The sequence below is a fragment of the Gekko japonicus genome, unplaced genomic scaffold (genome assembly GCF_001447785.1).
Source record: "Gekko japonicus isolate JY-2015 unplaced genomic scaffold, Gekko_japonicus_V1.1 scaffold118, whole genome shotgun sequence".
In the NCBI taxonomy this organism is placed as follows: Eukaryota; Metazoa; Chordata; class Lepidosauria; order Squamata; family Gekkonidae; genus Gekko; species Gekko japonicus.
Window position 1 is genome coordinate 958185 of NW_015168656.1, and position 16735 is coordinate 974919.

The window sequence follows — 16735 nt, forward strand, 5'->3', positions numbered from 1 at the left end:
TATTAGTTTGTCACTCGTTGACAACCATATCTTATCTAAAATTGGAGTGTATTTTATCTTTGTTGTACCAAATATAAGCATGCCATCCCATTGTCAGATCGTGGCCTTCTAGATTTAAAGTTCTCCTATCTTCTCATTTTACCCAACTCTTAATCCAGGTTAAAGTTGCATCTTGATAGTACAATTCCCAGTTCGGTAATCCCATACCTCCCTTTTCTTTTTTCTCTTGTAAATATTTCCACTTGACTCTTGGCTTTTTTGGGTACCATATGAAGTGTCTTACAGTTTTATCCAGCTCTCTGAGAATGTCTTCTTTTTTAATATTAGTATGTTTGGGGCAAGGAATAAAAAACATGGTAATATATTCATTTTTATGGTGGCTATTCTTCCTAGTAACGATAGTTGTATATCTTTCCATTTTAAGAGGTCTTTTTTAATTTCTTCCAATAATTTTTTATAATTATTTTCCATTAGTCCACTGTTCCTGTTAGTCATCTGGATGGCTAAGTAGACCACCTTATTAGTAATTTCTAAATTTGTAATCTTAGACAATTTATCTTTTTCTCCTTGCGTACAGTTTTTCGTCATGAACTTTGTTTTTTTATTATTCAGTTTGAATCCTGCTACTTCCCAAATTGTATTATATTCAGTAAGGGTACTATTGAAGTTTCTGGTTCTTCCAATATAAAGACGAGATCCAGGGGTCGTTTTGTAGAAAAAGAGCTAGGGGAACTCATTAGCATTACTCATTAGCATATGCCACACCCCCTGATGTCACCAGAAGTGTGTCATAAGGCCACACCCCCTGACATCACTGGAAGTGTGTCATAAGGCCACAACCCCTGCCATCACCGGAAGTGTGTCATAAACTCAGGTGATTTTTGTTCTCCCTGAACCTCCTTTCAAAACCAGGGTAGTTTTGGCATCCTGCGAGTTCAGGCCACCCTCAAGGTCTCACACGAGTGGACTCCGCTACGATGCTGGGTGGGTAAACCGGACACTTCCCCCTTTAACTTCTGGTAATTATTATTAAGCATTACTTGCATATCACAGTGGTTTTCATGTATCTTAAAACAGGCTGCTTCTGCCCACCCCCAATGCCCAAAGCAAATTTCTGTCAGGTATGAAAGGCTGGCTCCATCTCATCAGATGTTGGAAGCGAAGCAGGGGCAGCCCTAGTTAGTATTCGAATAAGGAAACCTTGGGTCGTTATTATGCAAAGGCTGGGCGATGGAAAACCACCTCTGTTCGTCTACTGCCTTGAGAACCCTACAGGGTCACCATTAAGTCAGTGGAGACTTGAGGGGAAAAAAGAAAGAAAAGAGATGAAACTCAAAAGAGCTGTATCAGCCGCTCTCCTATTCTGTCCCATTCAGCTCTATGATACCCTTTTTGGTGACAGGGCAGTTATGATTCTGGGAAAGTTCTGGCGCAGCGGAACAAAACCGTTGTTGTTTTAAATGGTCAGTTGAACTGCTTCGGTCTTACCAACTGCTGCAATCCAACCTCAGCTATACTCATCACCAGTCACTGATCCATCTTGGCTCTAACCAGCTCTTCCTGGCAACTTAACCCCCCCCCCCAGTTCCACCTATATGTAACGGCTGAGGAAAATCTGTTTCACTGTACCTGAAGAAGTGTGAACTGCACACGAACGCTTATACCCAGAGTTAAACTTTGTTGGCCTTGAAGGCGTCACTGGACTCACCCCCCCAAAAAAAAGTAGTGTTTGGCCACAATTTTCTCCTCTGACAAGTGTTTTCAGCAGTTCAGTATAGAGGAGAGAAATGCAAACACCACTTTTCGGGGTTAACCTGCAAAGACTCCACAATTTCGGGGAGGGGTGGGGGTGTGGCATGGGGCTGGACCTGGTCCAGGCCCCCCACTTAGTCAATTGTTTAGCTCTGAAATTATTTATATCTCCAAAAGCCATCAGCAACGAATAGTGTGGTTTTAAAGATGCAATTCCCCCCTACTCCCAGTAGTGTGGTTCTCCATCATAGAAAAGAAAGAAGTCAGACATAAATAAGTGGGTGTAACGAGCTCCTGCGGTGAGACCCCAATCTGCAGAAATACTTCCAGATCCTGCTCAGCGGGCTTAACCCTTGCAGTGCTGCAGACAAAGGCAAAAGGGGTCCTCCCGTCCTCTCTCCAGGTGGCACTTCAGCCGGGCCGCCCTCCACCACGCCCGGTGCACCTCTGTGGGGCACTGCGCGAGAGCGGTGTTCCCTCTTAGCTGAGTGAATGTGAGCTAGCTCACAGTTTTCCAGCCTCCGGCTCGCAGCTTTCTGTCTTTGCACAGGAAGGAGGGCTGCAGAGCAAACTGATTGATGCAGCAGCGGCACAATCGCTGGCTCACCACTCGAATGCCAGGTGCAGCTCACGAAGCAGGATTTGTGCTTGCAAGACTCCAGGGCTTCGAGGGAGCATCGTTTGGGAGCCGCGCTGCACCGGGTTGCGCTCCCGGAGGATCCCGCGCTGTCGAAGGAGGCTGAAGCTGAGCCCCCCCCCGCCTCCTTAGTCACCCATCTCCTATAAGGGCCATGAAACTCAGTTGGGGTGGGAGGCTGGATTTGGCCCCCCCCCACCCGTCCAAGGGCTGGCTGCCTCCACGGGGAAGAAACTCTCCACTCGCAGCTCCCGGGACGGAAGGGGAAAGCGGGAAATCAGGGGGCAGGGCTTAGTCGTGTGCCCTGCCCCCCTCCCGGGGGAACGGCAATCTCCCGCGATCCTCCTGAATCAACCTCTGACGAGATTGTCTGCAAAGGCTTGCAGCTTGAATTCTTAGTTTTTGACTTTCAGACCTTTTATTTGTTTGTTTTCCCTTACCAGAACATTTAGAGTTTCTAACACAAATATAAATAGCAGTGGGGACAGTGGACATCCCTGTCTGGTTCCCTTCTGAATTTCTATAATTCCTGTCAGGTCTCCATTGATTACAACCTTTGCTTGTTGTTTTTTGTATATTGCCGAAATCATCATTAAAAAGTCATTGCCACAGTCCCATGCTCTTAGTTTCTGAAGTATATATTCCCATGGCACATTATCGAATGCCTTTTCCGCATCAACAAATACTAACGCCAACTGCTTCTCCGGATGTATTTCGTAATATTCTAAGACATTAATGATAGTTCTAATATTATGGTTTATTTGTCTTTTAGGAAGGAAGCCCGCCTGATCTTGATGAATAATTTGTGCTAATATTTTTTAAAATCTTGCAGGCAATATGTTAGCATATATTTTATATATTATAAAATATTTTATATTTTATAGTCGGCATTTAATAGAGAGATGGGTCTGTAAACCAGAAAACTGGGTTCCTTTGGCCCCGTTTACATGTGATTGCGCCGGTGCGGCTTTTCTCTCCAGCCGTCTTCAGTAGAGTGAAAAAAGTACGTATGTCTCACTTCATTTCTTACACTACAATCTTCTCCATTAGAATTCCTACAACAAATGTCACATTTCAACTTTCACATCATCAGTATTATAACTGGATTTACTGAACTTAAATACTGTAGCAATACTGAACTTAAATACTGTAGTTATATATATAGAAGATGGTAGGGAGTTGTTTTCTATTGTCCCAGAAGGTTGCTAAGAATTTCTTTTGGGATTCATCAATTTTTTTGTAGTTTTTATAAAATTTCATCGTTATTTCCTTTATCTCTTGTGGGTAGTGTTTTAGCTCATTGTTGTCATTTCTTAAATCTGTTATTACTTGTTGTTCTCTTTCTTTTCTTATCTTGTATGCTAACCATCTCATTGGTTTATTTGCATTTTCAAACTTGTACCTGCTGAATGACCTTGGGCAAGCCATAGTTCTGGCACAGCTGTTCTTGAAAAAGAGCAGTTTTTGTCAGAGTTCTCTCAGCCCCACCTACCTCACAGGGTGTCTGTTGTGGGGAGGGGAAGGGAAAGGAGTTTGTAAGCTGCTCTGAGACTCCTTTGGGTAGTGAAGGGTGGGGTATAAATCCAATCTCTTCTCCTCTTCTTCTTCTAGCCGCTGACATTTGCCTGGCCACCAGGGTTGCCAGAACTCCCAGTGGAGGCGAGGGTCCCCCGCTGCCAGGCCCTACCTTCCCACCACTGATCAGCTGGCTAGTGGGAAGAACTTACCCCCAAAAAGAGAAAGATCCAGCCAACATGCAGTGATGTGTCTGTGTCATTGCACACATGACCCAGAAGTAACATCTTATTGGGATGATGCTCTGGTATTTGGGCAAAAACTCTATGGGTCATGTGGGCAGTGACAAAGGCATGAAGCTGCATGTCAGCTGGGCCTCCCTCCTGCTTCCGGTAAGTCCGCCCATCCCTCGCCAGTTGCCAGGAAGGATCTGGTAACCCTACTAGCCACTACATTAATGTGTGAACTAGAACACTGCAACTATACCCCTGATTGCAGAAACACATTGCTGAGTTCCTCTGATTATGGAAATTATGGGTATTAACAGTTCCCAGGTCACACTATGATGTGTCTTTTGGCCCTGAGTCTTATGCATATAAAAGTTACTGGGGTCATGACTCATTCCTTCTATTTGAGCAAGCAGCTGGCCCTTTCTTGTTTTTCTCTCATGCCATGCTACCTGCCTGCTCTTTGACATTTGCTTTGTCTCTCTCTGCACCGCAAACAAGGTAGATGTGAGATATGTTAATGAAGACCAGCATGTTGTCCAAAGACTGCGAGACTGAAATCTGAAAATGGAGTATATGACTGGATCATACATTCAATGGAAAATAAAAGCTCTTCCATCCCTTTTGCTTATGTAAAAAAGAAAAGCCTTCCCTCAAAGCTAAGTTATCCAGAAGTTTAAAGGCCAAATGTAATTAGTGCAATCTTAAACAGAGTTAAACGCTTTGAAGCCCACTAACTACAATGGACTTAGAAGGGTGTAGCTCTTCTTATGACTGCACCATTAGACACCATGTATGCACAGAAATGCACACAGACAATTATTACAGCTTCAGAAAAAAATAATTTTAATAAGAGAAGAGAATGTTGGAAATGTATGGGTTGCAAGCAGTGTTCCCTCTAAGCTGAGTTAGTGTGCGCTAGCTCACAGTTTTTTAGCCTCCAGCTAAAGAAAGAAATGTCTCCTCTCCAGTGAAGCAAACATCCATTGCAAACTCTGAGTAATTAAGTATTTTTGACTATTTTTACCTATATATCGAGGAGAGGAGATTGGATTTATACCCCGCCCTTCACTACCCAAAGGTGTCTCAGAGTGGCTTACAAACTCCTTTCCCTTCCCTTCCCCACAACAGACACCCTGAGAGGTAGGTGGGGCTGAGAGAGCTCTGAAGAAACTGCTCTTTTGTCAAGAACAGCTGTGCCAGAACTATGGCTTGCCCAATGTCATCCAGCAGCTGCAAGTGGAAGAATGGGGAATCAAACCTGGTTCTCCCAGATTAGAGTTCATGCACTTAACCACTGCAGCAAACTAGATGCTTACTGCTCACATACCAAATATGTCCCGGTAAAAATTGGATCACTGTGCCAGTTGCAAGCTATGATGTGCTGACAATATTCTTCTGCCCCTCTATTGGTTTTAGACCAGCAGCTGCCATTGATCTTCACCCAGTGCTAGGAGAAGGGAGCTCCTGGCCGCCGCTGAAGGCAATGGCGGTCGGGGGCTGGTTTGCCACCGCAAGGAAGGCGGGACGGCAACAGCGTCCCAGCGCAGAGAGCTGGGACGTGGGGGGGCGGAGCTGGCCTGGCAAGGCTCCGCTCCACTCCTGCCCCTCTGGTCAGTTGCAGCCTCGTGCTCGCCCGCCCGCCCGCCCTGTTAAGCTAGTGTAGGCCGAGGCTGGTCGCCCAATTGGGGGCCAGGTAGGAATTTTTCGCTATCACCTAAGATTGGCAATGGGGTGGTAGTGTTTTCGCCTACCTTACACTGGAGCAGTGGAACAACGGGTAGGGGGGTGGCCGCGTCAGCCAATTTGATCACTTTGGGCAGAAGAGGGCAGAGATAAGGCAGCGGAATTGGTGAGCACCATAAGCTGTCCCGTCTTTTGGGAACTGGGGGGGTCTTCAGGAACGGCTTGCGGGCTATTAAGGCCCCGGGTGGGGAATGAGGACCCCCTCTGGGAGCCTCTTGGGTTAAGCTCCTCTCTGCAAACTGTAGGGTTTCAGGGGTAGGCGCTCCCGGGAGGCGACCCGTGGCTGGGCTGCTGGTCGCAAGCCAGGTTAATGGCCCAAGACCGGGGTTGGTGCATCGCCCACATATATCAGACAAGGAGGCTGGTCAGCCTGACACCTGCCTTGTCTGTTCCGCTACTTAGGAAGTGCTCCCTTGCCGGTTGCTATTAATAAATTGTATATAGTTAATAAAGTGGCCCTTGTCTAATCCAAATGGTTGTCCGTCTCGTTATTCCCGCTGTGGGGGCAAAAGGTACAACAACCATATGGCTCCTTTTCTAAGCAGATGTTGAACTGCTAATGTGTTGGATACGAGACTCAACGCAGCTTGTGAACAGTGAATCAGCTTTTATTAACGAGTCAGAAGAAATCAAGAACGAGACAAACATACAGAGCAACAGGCTCTCTTTTAAACAGTCCAGGCTTGGGTAGCCATGCCCACAAGTCAGATATTAACCAATCACTATTTACAGATAAGGTCCAATCAGAGTGCTTCCCTCCATAACATTGTGCTGCTCTGATTGGTGGACTTACAATCCTGTCCAGAACACAAGCTCATCATAGAACATAATACATAACATAATGAATCATGCATTGTCCGGTCTCTAAAATGTTTGACAGACCAAACTCAGCTGCCTGTGCAGATGCAGGAGTGCTCAATGGAGATCATAATAATCTAAATCACTAACAACATGCTTACTTGGAAAAAAATCTCCCTCATGTCCATGAGTCTTACATACCAGTAAATATGCATAAGATTTCAATGTATTTCCCTGTAAAAAGCACAATACATCTACTAAATGATATATGGATTTCAGATATATACATGTATTGATTTGCCATAGGTTCTGGTCACCGACACAACTGCTACTAGCTTTTAAATAAAGTCCTGTTTACTTTCAAAGTTCTCCTTTGCCAGGCTTTACTCTGAAACAGAATAGCTGCTCTAAAAGCCATTGTAATTATAACTGGGGCAAAAGAAACACAGCTGACAATCCAGAAGCTGTTTAAACATGAACAATTTCAGAAGAGGCCAATATTGTGTATAAGGATTACTTCCATTACTATCATGCTCACAGAGGCACCAGGTGATCTTAAATTACTAACACAAGGAGAAGATCCTCAGACAACACTGTTTTTACATTTCCATTATGGAAATTTCCTAGACGTTTTATATACATATATTTGCACTATGATTATCTATATATCTAATTCCCAACTATTCCCTATGTGCAGATAGGAGGACATACTTACTCCAAACAAGTTTTTCTGCAAGCTTGGGTGACCCCATAGGTTTGCAGAAAAATCTGAAAACTTAAAAAAAACCCACATTGGGAGGTTTAAATTCCCTTAAAACAGAGGAGCATTATTTGCGCATGTGCAGACAACGCTTCTCCAGAGCCAGTTTGCGCAGACTATATCTGGGAGAACCGGATTTGATTCCCCACTCCTCCACTTGCAACTGCTGGATGACCTTGGGCAAACCATAGTTCTGTCAAAGCTGTTTTTGAAAGAACTTTCTCAGCCCCACCTACCTCACAGTGTGTCTGTAGCAGGGAGGGGAAGGGAAAGACATTTGTAAGCCATTCTGAGACTCCAAGTGAAGGACGGGGTATAAATCCAATCTCCTCCTCCTCTTCTTCTTCTTCTTCTCCTCCTCCTCCTCCATTGGAGCAGTGGGAGGGGGGAGGCACTAAAGGCAGGTGATGGCTGGTGAGTGAAGTGAGAAGGGTGGGAGGGCAGAGAACCAGCCAGGGAGAGCCACAGCGATCACATTACCTGGCTGGGAGAGGAGCCCTCAATTCTGTCCCTTCCTACTAGCGCTGCCACAGTAGGCAGCACCTGCCACAGCTCTCTACCTCACAAGCACAGGCAACGCAGATGCAGCAATGGTGAGGGCAGGATAAAGGGCTGTGTGGCAGGAAAGAGGAACGACTGCCTACCATGCCATCAGAAGAGGAGCTGTATCTGCAGTGGCGATTACCCACTGCTCAGCCTGCCCTGCCTTCAAGGCCTCTTCCCTCAGCTGCTCGGTGGTGAGAATGGGGGGGGGAGGGAGTGGGCAGGTAAGCAGCAAGCTGACAGTGGGGAGCACTAATGATGGGGGGAACGAGAACCAAGTGAGCACTTCACTGACGGGGGGAGGCAGCAAACTGGTGATGGGGGGCAAATAAGGCAGAGTTCCAACAAGGGGGGGAGCCAAGCAAGTACTGCACTGACAATAGGAGGGAGAAGCTAGGCAAGGAGCATATTGAGGATGGAAGGGAGGCAAGTAGACAGAGCTCCAATGACAGGCACCAGAGATGGGGGGGAGGTGTGTAGAGAGAGCAGCTCACTTTCCAAATACTAGCATCTTCAGAATTCCAAAGTTCAGAGCACATAAAGTCAAGGGAACCAGATTCATGGGATAGCAGAGGAAAAAGATGACCTCTTGTATTATATGCAAATTATCATTTTTAATTATGTACACAGTGATATCAGTATGAACCTCACAGACATTTACATGTAAAAATGAAAATAGGCGGGTCTCAGACTGCAAGGCACTTACAATTCAGCAATACACAAGGAGGCAAAGACTAGTGACTAAGGAGAGAGACAGATGCACTTACAAGCCAAGGAGGGAAACAGAAGTGGCAGCTATAGAATACATGACAAGCATTCACTGTGCTTCAAGTCCTTTTCTAGGACATAGACTTAAACATAGAATTAGTGAGGGAATATTCCCGTGAGTTTCTCATGGGTTCCTGTTTGTTGCATCTAATACAAGCCCATTTTAACCAGCCCTTTTTCTGATGTAGCTGGAGACTTCCTTAAATAGCCACACACAGAACAACAGTCAAATGATCACATGCTGTCTACAGTCCAAAAATAGCTCTGGTATTTGTTGGAGTAACCAGATTACTAGAGAGAGATGAGCAATTAATTTATTGTAATTTCAGTTTAGTGTTGAACTAAGCATCTCATACAAAGCAAGTGGCAAAATGCTACCATTCATATAAGTGGAGAAATGTAGTCACCACTGCTGTGTTTTGTATGGGCATTAGGGCTACCATTTGGCTGCTTATGGTGGCAGTAAGATAAAGGTAAAGGCTCCCTTGCTCGAAAGCCAGTCGAATCCAACTCTAGGGTTGCGGTGCTCATCTCCGTTTCAAAGCCGAAGAGCCAGCGCTGTCCGAAGAAGTTTCTGTGGTCATGTGGCCGGCATGACTAAACACCAAGGCGCACGGAATGCTGTTACCTTCCCACCGAAGTGGTACCTATTTATCTACTTGCAATTTCTTGCTTTCGAACTGCTAGGTTGGCAGGAGCTGGAACTAGAGACAGGAGCTCACCCCGTCATGCGGCAACCTGGGTCTCGAACTGCTGAACTACTGACCTTCTACAGCCTGCAGTTCAGCATCTTAACCACTTGAGCCACCGCAGACCTCCAGGTAATTGTGGTCATTACCCACCAATGCTTCCCTGGATGGCAGGTGGAAACTGGCTGACCAGATTGGCGGGTGTGTGTGATTGTCATTCCTACACTATATCTTAACTTCTGGTGCAAGTCTATGAGGTGTTGGTCATGCTAGAAGTTGCATCATCATGCGGGGACAACAATCATGTCCTCCCTCAGTAAGTTTCTGCTTCCACCCTTCTCCTGCCAGTTGCCAAGCTACGCTATGCCTGGCAACCCTAGCAGCCACATGGCACTGCATCAAAATTGAACTTATTCCAGAGTTGTCTGTGTATGTTTTATTCTTGAACTGTATAGGAGTAGGAGCCGCCGCCGCCATTATTACCACCATCATGTACTGCAGAGCAGTGCTGTCGGGGTGGGCTGATTAGCCATCCAGAACATCTCGGCCCATGGCGTGCCCCCCTTTCTTCTGACCTCACGGTGATATATAATAATGAGTGAGTATTTTAATTACTGATGCATCCTGTAAGATTGAATTGTGTTTTAAGTGATTAATTGTGTAATTTTATCGCACTTTGGGTGCCTAAATTGTTTTAATCGTGTTGTATTTTATTGTACTGTTGTGCCTATGTAAGCCGCCCTGAGCCCGCATGCGGGGAGGGCGGGATATAAATGAAATAAAATAAATCAATAAATAAACTCTGAATTGAAGCAAGATAATATGATGGATTATTAGTTGATTTGTCTAATCATCTACCTATTCATTGATCAGTATTCTATTTCTCCTTATAATTCCCCCAACTCTAAGTTACAACCAGCTACTATACCATTGTTCTCTGGGTCATTATTATTATAAAAGAATGATCATGAAATGAGGTTAAAATCTAATTTAGTAATTTGGTACAACAGGCATTAAATAATAGAAAAGCTGGCCATGACCTGGATAGCCTCGGCAAACCCAATCTCATCAGGTCTTGGAAGCTAAGCATGGCTGACCCTGACAAGTACTTGAAAGGGTGACCTCCAACAGCCAGAATGACCTATGCTCAATGCTGGAAGCAAGATGAAGTCCTGAGAGTTGAAGATTGGATTAAAAAGTTATTGTTTTCGGTTGAAATGGACAAGATGACATGGAAGCTTAATAATATGGAAGCAGAGGACTTCTATAAAGACTGTAAAGACTTAAAAGACTACTTGGAAAAATATAGGGATGTAAGAGACAACTTATTTTGCTTTAATAATTATTGAATATTGGCCTTCGATAATATGAAAGGATAGAGATATAACTGTAATAGTTGACTAATAGTTGACTTCTGGTAGACAGCGATACCCAAACTGAGGGCTGCTGGAAGTCATCATAAGAACAACTAAGACCATCTTGCCAAACTGAAGCACTTTATTGTTTATTGTTGAATTGTACTGTTGTTATAAAAGTTATGGTTTTACTGGTTTTATGTATGGGCTTATGCCCCTTGTAAGCCGCCCTGAGCCCGCTTGCGGGGTAGGGCGGGGTAAAAATACTTATAAATAAATAAATAAATAAATAAAATAGTTACCTAGTGAATTTGTAACGAAGAAACAGATGGAGGAGAAAGGTTAAGAGATATGCAGGAGGTTGTAGCACTGTGGGAAGCCATGTAGGGGGGAAAAGGGAGGGGTAGGATGTAACAGGAATAAAATGTATAACTCATGTTGGTTGTGATTGATTATATCCTAAATAAAAATTTTGTTTAAAAAAGAAACAAAGAAAGGGTGACCTCCAAGGAATACCAGGGAATACCTCCAAGGAAACCACACGTCTTTGGGATAACCTCTCCTGGTATACCCCCCCCCCCCCCAAGAGCACTATGCTCCACTGATAAGAACTTACTTTTGGTCCCTGGCCCGAGAAACATCTAGTTGTCCTCGGCCAGGGCCATAGCTGGTGGAACTCTCTGTCAAGTAGTATCTGTGCCTTGAGGGACTTGATGCAGTTCTGCAGGGCTGGTAAGGCAGAGATGTTTCACCAGGCATTTAGTTGAGGACGGTGATGGTGTCCATCTGGCTGCCACTATTCCCCCTTCCCCCTGCAAGGTGGTAGTTTAATTGAAAGTCTGATCGCCATCTGATTAAATTGATACTGATTTTTTATTGTAATTTTAATGTTTTAACTAGTACGATATAGTTGTTTTTATCTATCGTTGTACACGGCCCTGAGCCCTGTTTACAGGGAATTGGTCGGTATAAAAATTGAATTTAATAATAAATAATTATAGTAAGGGTGAACAATGGTCTATACCATCTATGTTCCTTCATGGTAAAATCAACGCCCAGGCCACACCCCTAGACCCAAAAACACAAAATTTGGGGACAGCACTCCTACCATGATGTAGATGCTCACTAAGAAGGGATTTTTTTGAAATTCAACTCCTAAGGGGGTCAAAAGGGGTCAAATGTGCTTCCCCCATTGCTTCCTATGTGGCTGCCAGACTGCTGCTTCCTTGCACTCTCTCCTCCACACTCTCTAATTGGTCAGCTGCAGAGCTCAGTGTTCTGAGGTGAAAAAACCAGCTAAGAAGAAGAGAAGAGATTGGATTTATACCCCACCCTTCACTCAGAGTCTCAGAGTAGCTTACAAACTCCTTTACCTTCCCCTTCCCACAACAGACACCCTGTGAGGTAGGTGGAACTGGGAGAGCTCTGAGAGAACTGTCCTTGAGAGAACAGCTCTGACAGAAGTATGGCTTGCCCAAGGTCATCCAGCCGCTGCAAGTGGAGGAGTGGGGAATCAAACCCGTTCTCCCAGATTAGAGTCCATGCACTTAACCACTACACCAAACTGCAGTACACTCTGCAGGAGACTGCAGAGAGCTAATGACAGTTGAGGAAATCAGGAATGGCCAGCCACCTGTGAGGAGCAACAGTGCTGCTGGCCCAGCCTCCTGGATGGCTTCCAACACACTCCCCCCTACCTCCTACATCTGACAGGCGGCTGTCTGGTAGGTGCAACAGTGGGTGCAGGGTGCTTAAAACCATCAGGGAGCCTGCCCCAGCAGTAATGCCTTAGTGACCCTGCCGGCCCAGCCTCCACAGTGGCTTCTAAAACTCCTCCCACTCCTACACTGGACAGGCTACTGCCTGTCAGGTGTAGGAAAGAAGTTGGGATGCTTACAGCTGTTGGGGAAGTTTGCTCAGCAGGACTGCCTTAGGGCTGCTGCTGGCCCAGCCTCTCTGATGCCTTTAAACACAATCCCCCCATTACACCACACAGGCAGGTGTTTGTCAGTTGTAGGAGCAGGGCCAGGGTATTTTAATTCATCAGGGACACCACCCCAGCAGGGTCACCTTAGTGATGCTGCTGGCCCATCCTCACCAATGGCTTTAGCTACACTCCCGCCCACTATGGAAATATATGACAAATTTGTAGAAAAGTGGTTTCCTTTATTAGGTTATTTAACTTCTTACAATGTGGGTTCTAGAAAATTGGTTTATATGAACTTGCTTAATTAAATGTAACATAAAATGAACTTGCTTAATTAAATGTAACATAAAAACATAAATGAGAGGCAATTTTGTAAAAAAAAAAGGGGGGGTATGTACTTCCCCCCAATTCAATGCCAGGCCAAACCCCTGCACCAAGAAACTGAAAATAAGGGGAGTGCATGCCTACCATGACGTCAACCCCCCCATAAAGAGATTTCTGAGAAACATGACCCCTATGGTGGTAAAAAGGGGGCAAAACGTGTTCCCCCAATTGTTTTCCTTGTCCCCCCCCCCCCGGGTGGGGCATTTTATTAGCTCAAAAAAACTTGCCCCCCCCCCCCCGGATTGGTCAATTGTATAGCTCAGGGTTATGAGGTAAAACCTGCCTGTTTGCATCCACCTCCCTCTGATTGCTCAGTTGTGGATCTCAATGTTCTAAGGTAAAAACACAGTTAAATGAGACTGCAGAGAGTTGAGGATAGTTAGAGAAATCAGCAGTTCAAGACTCCTGAACAGACATTTTTCAAAAAAGCCAGTATGGCAAAAATGTTCATGGAGAAATAGTAAAGGACCTTTCTAGGGGCCATTTTGATCTGTGCCTCCCTCATGAACCTGAAAAAATGTCCACCATTATCACCATTCCCTCACACCAACTCCCACTCCCACCTCTCACCTCTTATTGCCCCCAAGAAAGCTCCTGGCAAACGTCAAGCCAGATACACCAATGCTACAAGGAGGAGGTAATTTAGGAATGCGGCAAAGACATTTGCACATAGTACTCCTGCAGTGCACTGAGCTGCGCAGGCCAAGTACCAGCAACATCACTCTGAGGTGCTCAGAACAACACAGTCTCTCTTTGAGCAAAACAATCCAGGAACACATGTAGAAAGGCCATCACTTTTGTGGAAGGTGACAGGAGTTGACTTAACAGACGGCTGCTTCTTAAATGGACCATTCTACGTGGCCTGCTCCAGAGTGAGCTCATCAAACAGCCTGGTGATCCTAGCACCTGAGGGCAGAACCACCAATGAGGTCTACAGAGAGGTCCTTCAGTAGAGAGAAAAAAATGTATGTCTCACTTCATTTTTTACACTACAATCTTCTCCATTAGAATTCCTACAACGTTACACTTCAAACTTCACATCATCAGGGGTCATTTCCTGCAGGTGCGCACAGGAGCGGAGCTCCAGCAGTAAAGAGCCCAGGGGGCGGGCACATGGAACAAGCCCCACCCCGTGCTCCCAGCAGCCCTCAGTCAGAGCAAGAAGTAGCCAGGTAAGTTGCAGAGCCCCCCCCCCCCGGGACCAAACCGTTCAGTATTCACGTCCCCCCCAAATAGCTAGCAATCCAAAACAGTTTAGTGGAGCCTAAGCAGTGGGTGTTGCCTTCTGACACACTTCCGGTGATGTCAGGGTGTGTGGCATATGCAAATGAGTTATGCTAATGAGCTTCTGCACCTCTTTTTCTACGAGATGACCCTTGCACATCATCAGTATGGAACTTAAATACCGTAGCGAAGTATAGGTATCAGGCTAGTATATAAATGGAATTGCCTCTGTTTCTGGGAGGGAAAACCTTCATACATAATGTAATGGTGACTAAACCTTATTATGCTTAATGCCATTGAATATGCCTTATCTGGTCTCCAAAATGCAAGAGCCCCCTGAACAGAATTTGATAGAGCTCACAGGAGCGGAGCTCCAGCAGTAAAGAGCCCAGGGGGCGGGCACATGGAACAAGCCCCACCCCGTGCTCCCAGCAGCCCTCAGTCAGAGCAAGAAGTAGCCAGGTAAGTTGCAGAGCCCCCACCCCAGTCCAAAACAATCCAGTGGCACCTTTAAGACCAAGTTTTATTCACGTCCCCCCAAATAGCTAGCAATCCAAAACAGTCCAGTGGAGCCTGAGCAGTGGGTGTTGCCTTCTGACACACATCCGGTGATGTCAGGGGGTGTGGCATATGCAAATGAGTTATGCTAATGAGCTTCTGCACCTCTTTTTCTACGAGATGACCCTTGCACATCATCAGTATGGAACTTAAATACCGTAGCAAAGTATAGGTATCAGGCTAGTATATAAATGGAATTGCCTCTGTTTCTGGGGGGGGAAACCTTCATACATAATGTAATGGTGACTAAACCTTATTATGCTTAATGCCATTGAATATGCCTTATCTGGTCTCCAAAATGCAAGAGCCCCCTGAACAGAATTCGATAGAGCAGCACCTAATTCACATTTCCTTTGCAATACTATTCTTAAATTAGCCTTTTCAACATCTGACAAAAGATAAAAATAGTCATATATATTATACATTTTGTGACCAAAAATTAATACTGTGTTTGGGAGTGGAGCGCTTCTGTGCAGTCTAATGGTAGGCATCTCCCAGGAGTTATGATGACAGAGAGCTCATCACATTCAGTAATGTGACTGATGCACTGTCAGTCCCTCTACATCTCACTCATCTAACCAGTACAATTTTCAGAACCCCAGTGTTAGGCATAAAATGGGAAACTGATAAAGCATCAGAAAATAGGCAATGCACATAGCAGGATGGCATGTAGATAGTAGCAGATTTCTAAAATTTGAACTGCAGCTTAAAGTTGCTTCTTCTTCAGAGCAACTGGGTGACAAGACACTATCCAAATATGCAAGAAGACCAGCCCCTTATTGCTCTGATTGCTTAAATCTGATAATTTAAAAAATCTGTATGGAGTTCAAGAGCTTGCATTTTAAACTTCAAACAACCACAGCTGGTCTAGTAAAAGATAATGAGTTGGACTCAAAATCTCCAGCAAAGAGGCTCATTTTTTTAGTGTTTTGTGTCTTATTTTCTACCATTACTAATGTTCTAACTAAATATGCTATATGTAGTAAACTGCTATGCTTCAAAAGGCTGTTTTTTCAAGGACTGCAGGATAGTGGAAACCAAGTGGTGAAGCTTTGCCTAATATCAGTTGTTGACTCCTTTAAGGAAGATTTGCTGAATGCATAAGATCAATAAATAGAAACCCTGATTTAAAAAGTGGCACACACTAATTAGTTCTGTAAAAAGGAATGTCATTCATGTAAGCATGATACATATAATCAGGGCTCTAGTCGGGGGGGAGCTCTCAGGTACGGAGCTCCGGAAGAGAACCTCTAGGGGGCGGGGCGGTCACGTGGTGAAGCCCCGCCCCCTTCTTTACCCCGCCCTCTGCTTCGATCTTCATTCCGTTTGGGAATGAGGATGAAGCAGGAGGGTAAGTAGCCGGGCCTTCTGACACACTTCCGGTGATGTCAGGGGGTGTGGCCTTCTGTCACTTCCGGTGATGTCAGGGGGCGTGGCATATGCAAATAAGTTATGCTAATGAGTTATGCTAATGAGCTCCAGCAGCTCTTTTTCTACAACAAGACCCCTGCATATAATATACAATGTATCCTCAAACAAGTCTCTGAGAGGTTGCATAGAAGTGTTTTAAATAAATAAATACACATTCAGTCGACAATCCTGTTTCTGTTGAAATAGTTTCTGGTGGCACCTCAGAACTTGTTAGAGCTTAAGGACTCAAGGAGTGCAAATTATCCATACAAGACAATCCTTAGACAAGAACGGAACACATTTCTTATATTCCATTTTCTCTTTACCAGTCACTCTCTCAAATGGCTTAATTTGCTGCTGTCATCCTTTAACCATTACCAAATAAATGTTTTTGCTTGATTTTTTAAATGAAGGCTGCTGCCACACGGGGGGGGGGGGGGCA